The sequence below is a fragment of the Phoxinus phoxinus genome (genome assembly GCF_949152265.1).
Source record: "Phoxinus phoxinus genome assembly, chromosome: 11".
Taxonomy (NCBI): domain Eukaryota; kingdom Metazoa; phylum Chordata; class Actinopteri; order Cypriniformes; family Leuciscidae; genus Phoxinus; species Phoxinus phoxinus.
In genome coordinates this window covers 17996313-18013098 of record NC_136886.1, presented here as the reverse complement: position 1 = coordinate 18013098, position 16786 = coordinate 17996313, and positions in this window count along the sequence as shown.

The window sequence follows — 16786 nt, the reverse complement described above, 5'->3', positions numbered from 1 at the left end:
TGTTATTCAGATTTTCTTTTTTCCCCCCAGATGAGCCGAGTTTGATTTGTTCTTCATTATGCAGTTTTTCAAGGATAAAAAGGAAGGCTTTCATTGGGTTTTTCTTGGGATTGACTGGCACGGCTGTGGTCTTGACAGATAAATACGCAACAGCAGATCTTCTGTTGCTAGAATGAGCAAGATACGATTGCTGAGCCACACAAAATTCCCAGACACATTCTGAATCTCTATGAAAACACTCCAGTCACTAAACTGTCGCATATTTACACTTGTGTAGATGCTATACTGCTGGAAACAACTAAAGCGCTCAAAGAATCGCTTTGTTATTGAGATTGTTGCATGGTCTTGAGTTAGAACTCTTGACTACACTCAGTAACAAAGAGTTATATCTTTATATTTTTATATCTTTACAGGCATAACATCCCTCACAGTTGCAACAATTCAATAAATGAATTATATATATATATATATATATATATATATATATATATATATATATATATTATATATATATATATATATATATATATAGTTTGCAAGTGCTTTCCTCCATATATGATGACTCCATTGCATCCCCACTTTCAGAAGTATAAAGGCAGTGCTATAATTTTACGTAAGCCTATTTATACTGCAAGAAAAATATCAAAATATACCAATATAAAAGACAAAACAATTGAATAGTTGCTTACAAAATTAAATCATGTCTTTTTTATTGTAATTGTACTAAAGGAAATGGAAAAAAGTATCTGCAAAAGATGTACCTTTAAGTTTTTTTTATGATTGCTGATTAGTCGTACATGCAAGAGTCGTGTCTCTGTCAAATCGAAGTTTGTCACGGATGTGGAGCTCTCAGCATCTCGAAAACGCCACGCTGATATTGATCCTCGTTTTAGTGTTCCTTTTGTCACAAAGTCTGCTTGCCATGGTCCATAATGTTTGAACCAAACAACAACAACATTGTGAGCATGTCGCTATACGTAACCAGGAATAACACAGATATTACGTCATTGACAGGCGAAAAGTGAACAGGGAGTCTGGGATGGCCCATTATTTAAAATTGGAATTTCTCTGAAATAAATTTTTGGGACCTTTTGGGATATTGTAAGTACACAACTGCAGGAAATGTATCACACTGTGGAAGTAATTTTGGGATATTTTATTACAAAATTCTTACATCGTACCTTCAAGGTAAAAAAAAAATGGCAGCTATACTGGTTGAAGTACTTTACCATAAAAAACAAACTACTATTTAATAAAACATCAACATCTAACCCTCAGTTAATTCTCAATGAGAACTTCTGTAGACGTATGACAGAAATAAAAGTCAAACTGGTTCACATTCACATTTATGCATTTGGCAGACGCTTTTATCCAGAGCGAGTTACATAGCATTTTAAAGTACACATATACATTCTTGCTTTTTTTTTTTGTTGGCGTCACAAGCGCCAAATACTGTTTGAGCTACAGGAAGGCTAGATTTGTCGTAGATGAAGCTGGTAATGCCGTTTTTGTGGTTGTTTAATCCTCCTCTGTTAAGATCTTGAGAGATTCAATGACTTATTTTATCTTCAGTTGATTTTATCTGAGGCTGTGGCTGGAACTCAGTTGTAGTAGTTGTTGTCTCTTCTATTTTCTTCTGTTCTTGTTTCTCTTTCCTTCAGTCTTCAGTGATTCTGCTTGTTAACAGCAGGTGTTCATCACTAATGACACTCAGTGTCACTTGTTTTTATTGACTCTGTCGAGTGAACTATACTGCCCTACAAAGGCAAAAGACCTTAAAGGACAAGTTCGGTATTTTACACTTAAAGCCCTGTTTACAGATCGTATCTGATGAAATAGAACGGTTAAGATTAAAATTTGGACACATGCTGCTGTCCCGAGAATTTTAGGTTTATTTCGCTTTTTACCTATTTTGACCTATTTTGCCAAACGCGTCACACCCGTGATTCTTCTGTTGAGAGCTTGAATAATAGACACTCCAGCCCAGTTGGTGGCGATAATGCACCTTTGCCAATTGCAAGCAAACCGCTGGAATTTCATAACATTAACATAACATTAAAAAAAAATCAGCTCAAACTTGACTTTTGACCACTATTTTAAAGTTACTGTACTCTGCCTCTGTATTGTCAGCAAAAAGAGAGAAGTCATGCCAAGGCAAAAGGCAGTAACTTCCACACTATCAATATTTGGTTGCTGATAACAATTAACAAAATAATTTTAGTAACACCTGTATAAAATCTAGTGATCATGGCATTTATTTTGTATGATTTACAATTACTTAGAGCCATCTACTTATTGCTATCCTGTGCTTTGATTGCAGTCTGATGGCATTAATACATTAGACCTGACAAAATACCTCCATATAGCGATAAAGAGTATCTTCAATTGGTGCTGAGTGACATAAGACTTGCTAAGCGCGCGTTCAAAATTATCACGATAAAACAGATCCTCGCACACATTCGACAAGGGGACTGGTTTTTATCGGTGGATCTGAAAGACGCATATACTTTCACATTCAGATAGCCCTCATCACAGGTGCTTCGATTCGTGTTCGAAGGTGTCGCGCTCCTTGTACGTTCACGAAAAATGCAGGGCTTTCCCCTTTGAGACTCAGTGGGGAGCGCGTTCTGGACTACCTCGACAGCCAATTGCATTATTGCTTCTTTTCAGCATGCGGTGGTTTCAGCTGTCTGCCATATTATTGTGCTTGTGCACTTATTCGCTCGTCCCACGGATTTATTCGGACGCTGTGATTGTATAACCCGCTTGTAACAGCTGGTCTGATGTTGCATGCACGCACCAGTTCTTGTTGCTTCATTATGTTGTGCACCAATATACCAGTGTTGCTTCATTATTAACACTCCCTGTGATATATTATTCCCGCGTCGGCTTGACCGTACTTAAGGCGATGCTGAAGGCGCCGGCAAAGTTTTGGCTCTTTGTTGTATTCACCTGCTACGGCATGTGTTTCATTTTTCTGTCAACTCTGCAAGTCATTCGCGATCGATATCGCACGTTTGTCGATGGAAAAGGCTACACAGTGATTTCTATTTTAATGGACACTAAACAAATGCAAAACACTGTACAATCATAGGTAGCATTATTTGATAGAACACCAGCACAGTAACTTCATATTGACGCATGGCTAAACAAAGGCAGAGTACCGTAACTCAATTTGAGCGTTCCAAAACAAAGCCAAAGAGCGGTAACTGGAGATACGGTGTTATGCCTTGGTTTCTGGAAGTTACTGTTAAAAAAATGTCATTTTCGATCAAGATCGAAGTTACGGTCTTTTACCTTTGCACGGCAGTATAGTAAACTAATGTAGGGAATAGTGAATGAGTATATGGACAAATTCGGACACAGCCTCTGAATGTGGATTCATTTAAACACTGATCGGTGTTAATTGACAGTATATAATTGCTTAGGCTACTTTATGAAAATTTCCCAGAATGCATTGTTTTCTACAGTATATTTCTGTTTTAATGGAAAACAGTGTATCTGTCAGAATTTGACTGTTTTACATAATTTTATTTTTTTTACATGTGAAAAACTATAATAGATTTACTAAAAACTGCTAAATGTACAGATTTTAGAAGGGAAAAATACAGTAATTAATCATTTACAGTGAAAAAAACTAAACTGATATTCTCAGAATTCCCTGCGTGACACTTCACATTTGATGTTATTGAATTTAATTATGTTTCTTCTTTGTTTTTGTTATCAGTTATGTACTTTTGGGTTTTATTTTACATCAACCAAAGCAGACCATTAGCAATGGTTCAAAATGCTATCATCACGTGATGAATTTTAAAATGGCCATGGAATGAGAAAAATATTAAATTAAATGTTAATATTAAATGCAGTCAGGTACAGCTGCAAGTGCTTTTCATGTAATCTAAACAGCGTCCATTGAGGATTTATCAACCTACACCAGAAAGCCACACTCATGGACAAAAATATCCAGGCGGACAGAAGAAAATTTCCATCAAAATATATGAATATGAGTGAGTTGGCTACCACCTTATCATAATTCATTCAGAGAGTTTTTTATGTCAGTATGTTCAATAGACAATTAATGACAAAATGTAAATTATGTAAACCAACATTACAATTTAGCTTTCTGTAGGCCTGCTTCATGAAAACTTAGCAAGTACATTCATGACTGAGAAAAAGCATAGTGCATATGCATATTGTATATGTATATTCATAAATACATGATATATAGGCTGCATAATGTGTGGAGAGCACTTACAGGCAGCTAGGGGAGTGTGCGGTTCCTTAATGACGCTGTACATAACTACTTTAATATTTTAAAAAGAGTTAGACTATTGATGACTCTGAAAGAAAACATGGGACACGGGACCCCACTTTTATAGTATAGAACTATAAACTGTAGTATATACAACTGTAGTATACAACTTTAATGAGCATGTGACAGATAAACCGCACCGGCTTATTTCAATGTTGTTTTTAACTTCGTGGAAATTTCTGCTAACAGTTTGATTTGTACATTCAGTTTAACAATATTAAGTTAAAGGTAAGGAAAGTAAACTTGATCTTTCAACTGAACTGTGCACATATATTTTAAAAACTTACCTTACGTTCTTACTCTGTCCATATAATAAATGCACGTTCTTGAAAAAGTGCAGTTTTTTTAGAGTATATACTTTAACTTATCCGATAATGTCAATGGTATGGCTCGAAATCAAAATTATTGATAGGGACAAAATAATAATTCAGTAGTCTTTGGAAATTGGTAAAATTAACGTTCGTAATAAATGATATGCCCTTGTGAGATACGATTTTTTTCCCCTATCTTTTCTCTTCCTCCTCTTTTCAACACAATATGTGCAGGAAGGCTTTGGCTAGCAGTCATCACGTAAGAACAGAAATGAATGGAATGCTTTGCCCATTTCTCATTTACCAAAGCAGAGAATGTCAGAAAACATCATCGAGATATAGATAGCATGATTCTGAAAACTTCAGAGAGATGCGTCTAAATTAAGTTTAAGAGCCTGGCAAAGGCACGTAGGAATTTTTGCTGCTCTTGCATGCACTTAAGCATTGAAGTCTACAGAAATACCTAATGACAAAAAGAAAGAAAACGAGTACCATACATGGACATCTGTAGAAGAAACTTGACGTCCATGCTTGTTTTGGATTTTTCCATGGTTGATCTCGTCTATTGAATTAAAAAAATGTTACTAAAAAAAAGTAACAGACATTTGCATTAGTAGCCTAAATGTTATTGTACAAATTATTATACTTTAAATCAGTTACATTTACCAAGCACATAGTCTATTAAATGCATGAATACATATCATATGCAAGAAGATAGGAAACACTGACAGCTTTGTGAAAAAAGAGCCGTTTCATCAAAGCCTATGAGGTCATTTCAATGCCAGCCCCTCAAACAGCTGGTTTGTTGATCCATATGATTTTGTTTTCTGACAGATACCATCAGCAAATGACATTCGGTGACTCGCGTATCAAGACTCAATGCATGTGTGGTAATACACCATCAGTAATAGAGAAGAGAGCTTCTCCCCACTCCCTTAACACTTAACTCCATTCAACCCCTGTTTATCAACTTAATTATCCTTCTATCTGCAAGTGAAATACACATGGCCGCTTCATTCTCCAAGATATCCCTAAGTAAAAGATGAAAGCAAAGGGTGAAAGGTGTGCAGGCGAGAGAACGCGGGATGGAGAAGGAGTCAAAGTGTTTCATTTATAACCAGAAAGAGGCCCTCAGAGAGCATTTATCCATAATGGGGAAATAATGAAGAAAGATTAAAGCCCTCTGGGACATTTCCGTTTTTTTTCTCTAAATGATCATAACGTACCCCCGTTCGTCACAATGGACTCGGAGGGATCTTCAGACACCATTATATAGCCAAAAATGAGCCCTGGCAAAAGCGAGAGTCACTCCGTCAGTTAAATGCAGGCTGTAGAAACACCGGTGAAAGGCTTACCTGCAAATTAAGAGCAGCAGCTTTTGTCTCCCTTGTTTGGTGGTAGAAAACACCAGAATGGGGTCTATTTCCTGAGTGATTTGAGGTGAGTTAGGAGGTTCAATTGAACCTATCATTATGGCAATGATTAGTTTAATTCCAGCAGGTGTGTTCAATGAGGACTTGAATAAGGATATTTTGAGAGCTCTCTACAGCTTAACCCCTGGCAGAACTATTTCTGTTCTAAAGAAGCAAGGTCTGCTCAATAGAGGTTTAAGAGCAAGAGAGAACAACCAAATGGTGAAATAAAGCATAACGCATCAAAATGATAGCATCATATCAGGAGGAGCAGTATAAAGGCCATGAGATTACAATATATGGGTGTTTTTTTATTTTTTATTAAAACATCTACCACACCTCAGCTCTTTTTAGTTTTGTTTTTAAGTGCTTTTCATAAATGGACTTTGTTTTACTTGTCTCAGTCCTTAAATATATCCACATGCGCTCGGGAGTACTTTAGAAAACCGTTAACACAGTCTGCCGCTGCATCAAGAAATGTTACTTCAATCTCTATTACGCAAAGAGAAAGTTATTAATCAATTCTATGCAGAGATGTGGGCAAGTTCTCTGAGCCCAAGCTCATCTCAGATGGTCCAAAAGACAATGGAAATGTGTGCTGTAGTCAGATGAGTCTGAGTTTTTGGAAAAAACAGATAATAAGTTCTTAGTCCCGAAAGGGAGCATCCAGACTTTCATCAGCGACAAGAGCAAAATCAAACATCTGCCATGCCATGGTATGCATCAGTGCAAACTGTGTGAGGTACCAGTGACGTGGAGGTGTATATTGGGATTCTACAGAGACATATATTGCCATCAAGATGACATATTTCATGGGAAGTCCATGGTTTTTAGGGCAAGACAATACCAGACATCATTCTGCACGTGATACAACAGAGTGATTTCATAGACACTCTACACCTGTAGTCTAGATCTGTCTCCTATTGAAAATCTATATGGACCATCATGAAAAGGATAATCAGACCACAGACTGTTGAGAATCGGTCTGGTATCAAGTGAGATTGGGCCAAAATATCACTAGCAAAACAACGTCCTCATTCATTGTACAACATCACTGCTGGTATTTATGAACAACAGCAGAACTGATATCTTTCTGACATTATTTTTTTTGTTATTTAAAGTACATTGTGATCAATATTTTCTTGATACATATACGTGCAACATTTCTGCCATAAATAACTAATAAATATTAGCTAATTCAGTGTTTCCCAACCTTTTTTCAGTCAAGGCACCCTTTGAAAATTTGTAAAAATTTGTGGCACCCTACACTAGTGTTGTCAAGATACTACTTTTATACTATACCTTGAAATGTATCTATTTTCAATACCACAGGGAAGAACTGCCGTATAGGCCTACTGTCATATAGATATTTTTAATATTAATTTAAAGTCTAGGAAATCATTAATTTCTTCTGAAGAGATCACTTTACATGATGACAAATTTAAATAAGGCTTTTATATAAACATTGCTCATTTACCATTGCAAATCTCATGTTTGCTCACTCAGTTATACTTGCTTACTTATAATTGCACATTATAGCTTGTTTTTAATATATTGTATGTAATAATTTCACAGTTAATCTCCAAATTAATGTAGAAACAACATAAAGACAGCCTATACTTTAAATAATTGTTTAATGGCATCTTTTTATGAATGAAGTGATCTTTGATTCTGCGGTCACTGCTGCACATATGGATCCCACATGCGTCCCATTTTCGCACAACTCTAAACGTTAATTTAAGACTTTAGTTAACTAATTTATGACTGCTCTCAGGATACTCAAAGCAAAAGCGCGAAAGAGAAGTCGGTTCTGGCGCACATTGTTCTGTGCGTCGTGTGTCAGCATCACAGACAGCGCGTTCTCTTTTGTCTTTTCTGGCTTGCATGGCTAAAGAGCATTTGCATGAAGAAGAACGTGATTATATAATGTAACGCTATCCAAAGGATGACAGAAAAAAACGGATGCTGCGTTAATTGCGTTAAATAGTTTTAACGCTTAAACTGAAAAAACATTACTCGCACGCTTTACCGTTGACAGCAGCCTGGGCATAACCGATGTGTTTATGTGAATACGTGGCAAGACGGATGTTGTGTCAATGTTTTCATGAGTATTTGACCGTAAGAGCAACAAGCCATGAAAACGAGGCAGCTTTATGTGGAGTGGACGCACTGGGAATGAGGCATGGGAATAAAATCACGCGCAAGCGCAACCTCCACAATTCAATGTCGAAAACTTATGATTTGCATTTTTATTATACATTTGTGCGCATTATTTATACGATCCGAGATTGATGGTAGGCTTTCTTTTTTTCTTTTCTTTTTTACACATTTTAAATGTTTGATGGAGTTTTTACACGGCACCCCTGCTCTCGCCAGAAGGCACCCCGGTTGGGAAACACTGAGCTAATTTATTACCTGCCTACTATGTTGATAATTAAATTAAATGGGCTTTTTCCAAATCACTGAAGTGACCTCAACGTCCATGTTAGCGGTAGCATAAGCATCAGGCAAGTGCTATTTAAATAAACTCCTGATGTACTTACAAACCTTACAATGCCTCGTTTTTTGAGTAAAGAACCTATTTGTACTACTGTAGAAGTTTGGTACCATTCCGGCATTATTGGGGTAAATTACGAGATACAACATTCGGATCCATTAGCGCCTGCAAGCCATTTGGCTGATATCTCTAAATAAGCTCTAACTTTAATAATGTTCGACCAAGGGGAAAAAAGCTTCTGGGGGGGTATTTGGCTCGAGGTCATGGTGCAAAGAAACCTAGGTTGAAATTACTCCGAACCAACCCTTTAAGGGTGGCCCTCCATGAGCAGGATTGCACGCAGGCGGCTTTCTGTATGTGTGCTATGAGATGGAGCTAAACACAGACAAGCAAAAAATAAAAGTGACTTTGTGTGCGTGCATAAACAGTCAAATATATGTAAAATAATTATTGGAAACAGTAGCTTATGACTTAAATGGACTTAAACAGTTTTAGTCCAGTCATTTTAAGCCAAAATGGGGGTCAACCTAACAAATAGCAACAGAAGCAAACTCAACTGATTTTGTATCTTCAATATGTCCTGAGTAAGGAAAAAAAAAGCCCAGAAGAATCCCATTAGGGGAACGTTTAGAAAAAGACCCAAATATAGCCTATTAATACACCTATTAATTATTTTTCTCACGTGAATAGGGTAAAACTTTTAACCTTTAGATATCACCATGAAAATTACTGAGTTGATTACTTGCATCAAGACAAACAAAAAATTTATTAAAAGTTTTTTTTTATTGTTTGGTAACATGGGAAAACGGAGCATAATCTACTTATGTATGTGCTAATTTGCATAAATACCACAACAGATCTAAACATTGGGTATAGCAGGTGCAAATGTCTTATTGAATCTTGTTGACATATAACAGTAAAATACTTAATGTTAAGGTCTGAATGGAGCCCATTTAGGCTATACCCATGAGCATAAATACAAAGAGGCAGGAAGTACTTCTTTAAACCAGCCTTTATTAATTATATAGCAGAGATGGGGTTTGGGGCTGTTTTGGAGGTTCACTTTTTATTTTACCTACCTTTTGTCTTCTGCATTCTCCTTATACCCTTATAATACCCTTTATATATTTTTATATATACCCTTAAAAGTAATTTTCATGGTGATATCTAAAGGTTCAAAGTTTTACCCTATTCACGTGAGGAAAAGAATGAATAGGCTATATTTTAGTCTTTTTCAAAACTTTCCCCTAATGGGATTCTTCTGGGCTTTTTTTTTCCTTAGGACATATTGAGGATACAAAATCAGTTGAGTTTGCTTCTGTTGCAATTTGTTAAACTTTTTTTCATAAAATGACTGGACTATGGAGAAAATCAAATTCTCAGATGCAATATACTGATACACATTACACGTCTAAAAAAAAGTGACAAGAGCCTAATAAACCTGCTGCACTCGGTCCTTAATGTTAATCAAACAACAAAATACAAAGAGGAAATCACTCACTGCTCTTGACTGAATGACTTGTGTAGCTTTAACAAGAATCATAGCAAGTTTAACTCTTACAGTGAAGACTGTATAAAAATAACTTAAAGCACTATTTGCTTCATTTGTATTTTTCTATATGGTATTTAATTAAGCAGCCCTTCTCATTCAAATAACCATTGAATAACCCATTAATGTAACATTCCATGACTCAGAACTTGGAATTCACCTACTTTCTACTTGAAAATAACCACTACGAAGTTGGAAGTGTCCAAGATGGTTGACTAAAGTAACATTTCATAGGTGACTTTCAAGTAGAGTTGTAAAGTTGTGCTTGGACTGGAACACTTAACTGTACACAACTAACTGTAGTTTTGTTTGTTTGCGCTGTAAACATGCACAAGCCATCATGCTGTCAAAAGGACATGAGGAAGAAACTGTAATTTATAGGGTGCCTTTAAGTGTAGAAAATCCAGATATCAGTATTACTCTCAGGGCAATACAAAGTGTGAATAACGCAGCCAAACAATATACGCCAGAAGGTCAAAGTGAGAGAAATGGACAGCAAAACGGGATTTCCATTAGAGGACAGATTAAAGATGTGGTGAGATGAAACGTTCACACAAATGCATTTAAAAAAGTAATGAATATCCCTTGGTATCCCTGAATTATGGAGAACGGTCATAAATGAACTGACATAAAAATATATTTCACCTTAATTATGAAAAAAGCACAAGAGCAAAAATGGAAATGTGTCCGCAGCCTTAACCTAAGATGGAGCAGAGACAGCTTCCTCTGACACTTCAAGCATGGAAACACACTTTACAATTGCCAGCTTGCTCAGGTATAGTTTGAATAACCCTGGGAAAAGAAAATAACTCTATTGTGTGACGTTAATTAAATTTTGGCCATTCTAATTTGACTTGTTGCATCAAATTTCTTGGGCAAAACTTTTCTCTGCTAAAAATGCCTCTTATCCATTCATTTGTATGTCAAAAAAAAAAAAAAAAAAAAAGATGAAGGGGAGAAAATGGGAACAGATTGAAACCGTCATAGAATATGCTCCCATTGTGTTGCTGCAAACGAACGTGTGTCCTTCAAGAAAGAATAGCGCTTTGCTTCTCATACCAAAGTCTTGATGCTTTCCCTTGAATAAATCATTCACATCTATTGAATCCTTTTCGTTTCACAACACAGGCCGTCCTTTCAAGATGGAGAGAAAGGAGTCTGAATGACTTGGAGCTGGAGAGTTACCTTGCATAGAGAGGAATTAAAGACCAGTAGCCAATATTGTGGATCAACTATGGCCAGAAGAAAGGGCGCATTCTTGTGTTACCCGGCTGGGGAATTAAGCCACAATAGACTTCAAACAAGGGACAGCACACAATTCACGGATTGATTTTTACTTCAGGGACCTTAGATTTTCAAAACACACAATATCTGCCGAAGATGGACATAAAGCTGTGAATGGCATGAATGGCTGATGTATTACCCCTCGTGGCCAGTGTCAAGGGAATATAGGTACCTTCAGACCTCGCTGAGTGACCTCAATCTCTCATACACCCTGTTAGAATGGCCAGGAGGTGAGAGCAGCTTTGTGACTCTTGTCACATATTGTTTGCGGACACAGAGTTCTCCGTCCATTCTGCAGCACCTTTTCACCTTACACGCTGAACTTGGACTAGAATTGGTTGCATAACTCAAAGAGAAATAATGTAAATGTTCACACCCACACAAACACTGAATTTAAGGAATAAAAGCCTATATTGCATAATTGGATTGCGCATGCTAATTGTGCATGCTAGCCATGTGATACAAAGTACACAAAGGGGAAGCATTGCATATATCATGCTGATTAAATCTAACGATTGCTTATATCACGTCAAAATGTGAAAAATATATTTTGTAAAAAATAAAAAAAGCCGTCTCTGCGTCCGTTTTGAACCCCTTCAAAACACGGAGTTCACGCCACCTTTCAAAAGCCCTGCCGATGTTTATCCTTGTTTTAGCATGGGCTCGGTTGCAGTCTCTTTTTTTCTGTAGCCACTCTGAAGTCCGAAGTCTTTTGGGTTTTACAACTGGTGAATCTCCAGTTGTCACTGGTGATTGTCGCTTTAAACATTTTCGGGATCCGCCATACCAAGTGCTAAGCTAAATCTCCACCTCCATCATCCACACACGCTATATATAGCCGACTAGCCGGGTGTACAGAAGTGACGTAATGACGCAAAGACATGATCGAAATTCCCGCGGAAATCTACCAGTACCACTGGAATTAAAATCATTATTACAAGCTTACCGTTTTGAATCGAGGTAAGGCAAGCAGATCGTTTTGAACACTGGCTGGTTAAGTTTTTTTCAAAAATGTCTTTTTTGATATTTTTAAACCCAAAAAAGTGCCGGACTGCAGCTTTAACTTATTTCTGAAAATTTGTGGGAAAAGCCCTTATCCAGTGCCACCATAATTGCATGGGACTTCTTTCTGATTTGTGTGGCCTAAAATGAATTTGCGGCAGCTTTTCTCAAAATTTGGGCCCTTAACATTTTTATTATTTTTCTGACCCTAAGAAACATTGGGCTCTGTAATTTATAAAAAGAGAATACTTAGAGAAACAAATATAGAAATTTAAGTCTAGTCCTGTTAACCCTATAAAGCCTACAGTATTAGATTTAATACATGCATTTCGAAGGACTCTATATTATCAATGTGAACAAAACTTTGATGAAAAATCTCTACTATATGGAGCAAAATCATTAGCATTAGAATTTTTTTGTTAAAATTCATGCATCAAAAAATTATACAACAGGCTTTTGAGAGACATTTATTTGTTTATCTCTCAATCATCATTGTAGGCCTATTGCATTGTGTTTTGCCCAGAAGTGACAAATTATATTTATATGCAAATATTACTGCTGTTCCATAAGCTACTGTTAGAGAGTGATTTTACATTTTCAATTAGCGTCTCCAGTTCTGTCATGCTCCTCGTCAATGTTGGGGTTGTTCACAGAGTGTAAAAGTAAATACTTTTACGCAGCATAAAGTTTATCATTTGAACCTGTTGATGGAAAAGATGTCACTAACAGCATGCACCCTCATGTGTGTGTGAAAGAGAAAGAGCATGCTTGCTTATAGCGGGAGCAGGATTGCAGTGGTTGGTTGACTGTCTGGGAGTGACACGTGCATTACGGTGCAAACAGAAGTTTAGCGATCGATACAAAGCGGTATTTGTCTGAATGCGTGCTGTGAAGACGTGTCTAGTCCCAAAATCAGCTAGAAATCTGCCGCTATTTAGAAAAAGTGCAAGATCCTCCGAGTTTGTTTGATTTTGCGTTAAATTCTGCAATAAAAGAATCACGAAAACCAGGAGGAACTGCTTAACATAGCAACTATTCCAAGGAGTCAAGGTTTGGATGGTTAGCATGGTCCAGTTAACCTCTCCCCTGCTGGTGGATGATGCAATTACACAATCTGGGTCTAATAAAAACCCCTACTCTTTCACTAACCTCAGGCATTCAAAAGTAACTCTGTATTCAGATCAAATAAATTTACCAAATATTTCATCATAAGTTGAAGTTTTAGCAAAGCCTGATTTTTTTTTTGTAGGGCTCTTAAAAGCATGAAATATAATGTGTTTTTTTTCTGTCTGCTAATGAATAAATGAAACGCTTTAGTAGGACTGTACCCATTCTTATTGAGTCATCAGCCAATCTGTAATGTCATATCATTTTTCTGTGGCTCCAAAGTGATTAGTGACATGGCATTTATAGCTCAGGTGTTTAGGTCAAAAAGGTGATCCATGTGAAAAGATTTTTGATGTGCAATTTTCTGATCGCATTCTTCTGAAGGCCAACTGCCATATAGATCAATAGGAATGCTAACAGATATCAGTCTCCAGACCTCCTTGATCCTGCCTGCGCAAGAGCTGTGACGTCAAAGCCAGCAGACTGTCCATTTCATGCTTTTAAGAACCCTCAAAAGAGAATGTTACTGGTAAAACCTCTATAATATAATGAAATACTTGCAATTTATATGTATACTAAATTATCATATCACTACACTGTAAAAAATGTGGCTGCGATTAGTTAAAATTTGTTGAGATAACTTAAATATCCAACTTAACCAAACTAAACTTAAGTTAACTAAACTTAATATTTTAAGTCAAGCTTGAACACATACTTTTTAAAGTTGAAACAATGTTGGATTTTAAGTTGTGCTAAATAATCGCAGCAATTTTTTTTACAGTGCACCTGAATAGGTCATTATTATTTCAGGTAGGCCGATATTTTACCCCAAAAAGTTGACTTAGATTTCATCCAATGGTTCATCTTTTACTAAAGTTCAAAGCCGCTTCCTTTACCGTTGAATTAAAGCTCCAGTCCGAAACTTTTTTGGGTTAAAAATTATCCAAAATAATTTGAGCAAGTACATAACAAGCCAGTGTTCAAAACTATCTGCTTGCCTTAGCTCGATTAAAAACAGTAAGCTTGTAAAAATGTTTTTAATTCCAGTGGTACTGTTGGATTTCCGCGGGAAATTCAAGCATGTTTTTGTGTCATTACGTCACATCTGTACACATAAAGAAGGTGTCCCGGCTAGTAGGCTATATTGCGTTTAGAACTACCGTTAATACTGCTAAATTTATTCATTAGGTTCATGAAAATGCACAGGCCATAGTCTCCTTAGGACCTGGCCAAGGCCACACTCATGAAGAGGGAGGGAGGAAACCTCAAATCATCACACTACCCACCTGAGTGGCACGCGCCTGGGCTTGGTTCTCCCTTCTGAGGCCCTGATAACACGGATTTCTTATCGCCTTCAAGAGAGGAGATTTGGCCCCTGTCCAAGAGAACCAACGAAGCAAGAAAACCACTGTCTAGACACTTAAGGAGAAGTCAAGGAAAAAAATGCTCTGTTTGACAGGAAATACTGAAGGGGCTTTTCACTGAAGTCAGGCGAGTTGAAGGGCTGTAGTCCAGACAATGTCATTGTGCTGGACCGTCTCACCAAATCCCCTTTTCTCCCACCATTTCACAACCGTTTACCATGGATCTCAGGGCCGGACTATGGGGAATCACCTCTTATATGTGCTATCTCTGAGCAAGAGAGTGAACACAACAAGCATGGCTGCTTTTTGGTTTACAGTTACCATTAACAAAAATGATGGGTATGAGACTTGACATTGGGAAGAATACTTCCCAGAGAGGTCACTACAGATTTCAGACCTTTTTAAACATCATGTTCATAATATAATTGTTGGTCAACACACACACAGTAATTTCACTTAAAAATACGTCTAACTGAAACAATGTCAAAATTATTTAAGTTAAATTAATTACTCCAATGATCTATATCAATGTTTTTGTTGTTGTTTTCGGCTTGACTTGCCTTATAATTAAGTAATCTTGAAGCCTCCTTGGACATTTGCTGAGGCCCCCTTGTGGGCCTTGGTAACTTTGTTGAGAACCACTGTGGTATAAACAGTTTTGATGTTGCTGTTGCAATTTTCTACATATAAAATGCATGATTCAATCCAATCTCCCCATTGTTTAATGCACTGAACATGCATTGAGAGACTGTTTGTGTGCCCTTCACCCAGAAACAGCTGAAAGAAAAAGGTACAAAGCAAAGACAACTGTGTTTACAGTCTCATCACATGCTTTGGATCTGAATGGCACCTCTGTGTCACAGCTCAGTGAAGCATGACGCGCCAGCCCCAAAGCGCTTTCAATAAAAAAAAACATTACTCACTGTCTAACAAACACGCACTCACACACAGATAAGAAAAAACAATCATCTCAAATACACTGACCTCTTACCACACAATATGTCCACACACAAAAAAACAACATGATATGAATCCATCAGTAACTTGTGAAAACATGCTATTAAGGGCTCTGACAGTTCAGTGATTTCGTATGAATTCATATGATCTAGTTTGTAAACAGGAACACAAGTTAAAAAAACAAAAGTAAGCAGTAACTTCCACCCCGAAATTGTCAGTGGGGATTAAAGGTGCAGTAAGTAATTTCTGAGAAACGCTGAAATTTGAAGCCACCAAAACAAACACGCCCCTACCTAAAGGATCGCCCTACACTCTTAAAAATCTTGGGTTATTATTTGATCGAAAATAAAGGAATTATCATGCAAACCAGTGGTTGTGTGGAGTTTTAAAAAATTTAGAGGATTTAAGTTAATACGTAAACATTAATTCATGGATTAAGAAAAAAAAAAGCTAGTATAGTAAAAATGAATCGACCCATTATGCTGGGTTAAATAAACAACCCAATATGTGTAATGTCCTATATTTGCCTAATTATTAACCCAAATTGGGTTGTTTTTAACCCATTGTTTTTCACCTCCCCCTAATGATTAGTGGTCGACCGATATATCGCCAAGGCCGATATATCGGCCGATATTTGGCATTTTTTAAATATCGGCATCGGGCGATAAGTTTTTCTGATTGGCTGATGTGTTTAAAGTGGGACTATTATATTGACGGTGCTTCAGACTTTTATTTTGACGGGCGGCGATGAGAACACCAGTGGCTGAGAAGAGAACGGCAGCGCCTGATCACACAGCGCTCGCACACATTCTCCATCTTTATTAGTTCATGATCTCGGTCAGTCATATACTTTGTTTGACAGAACTGGTACAAAAAGTAAAGCGTTTGCTTTTATATTATTTGTAACAGAAAAGGCAAACAATCAGGGTAAAATACTTATGTTTAAAATCTCGTTTGCCGTCAACATTCAGCAAATGCGCATCTACATCAT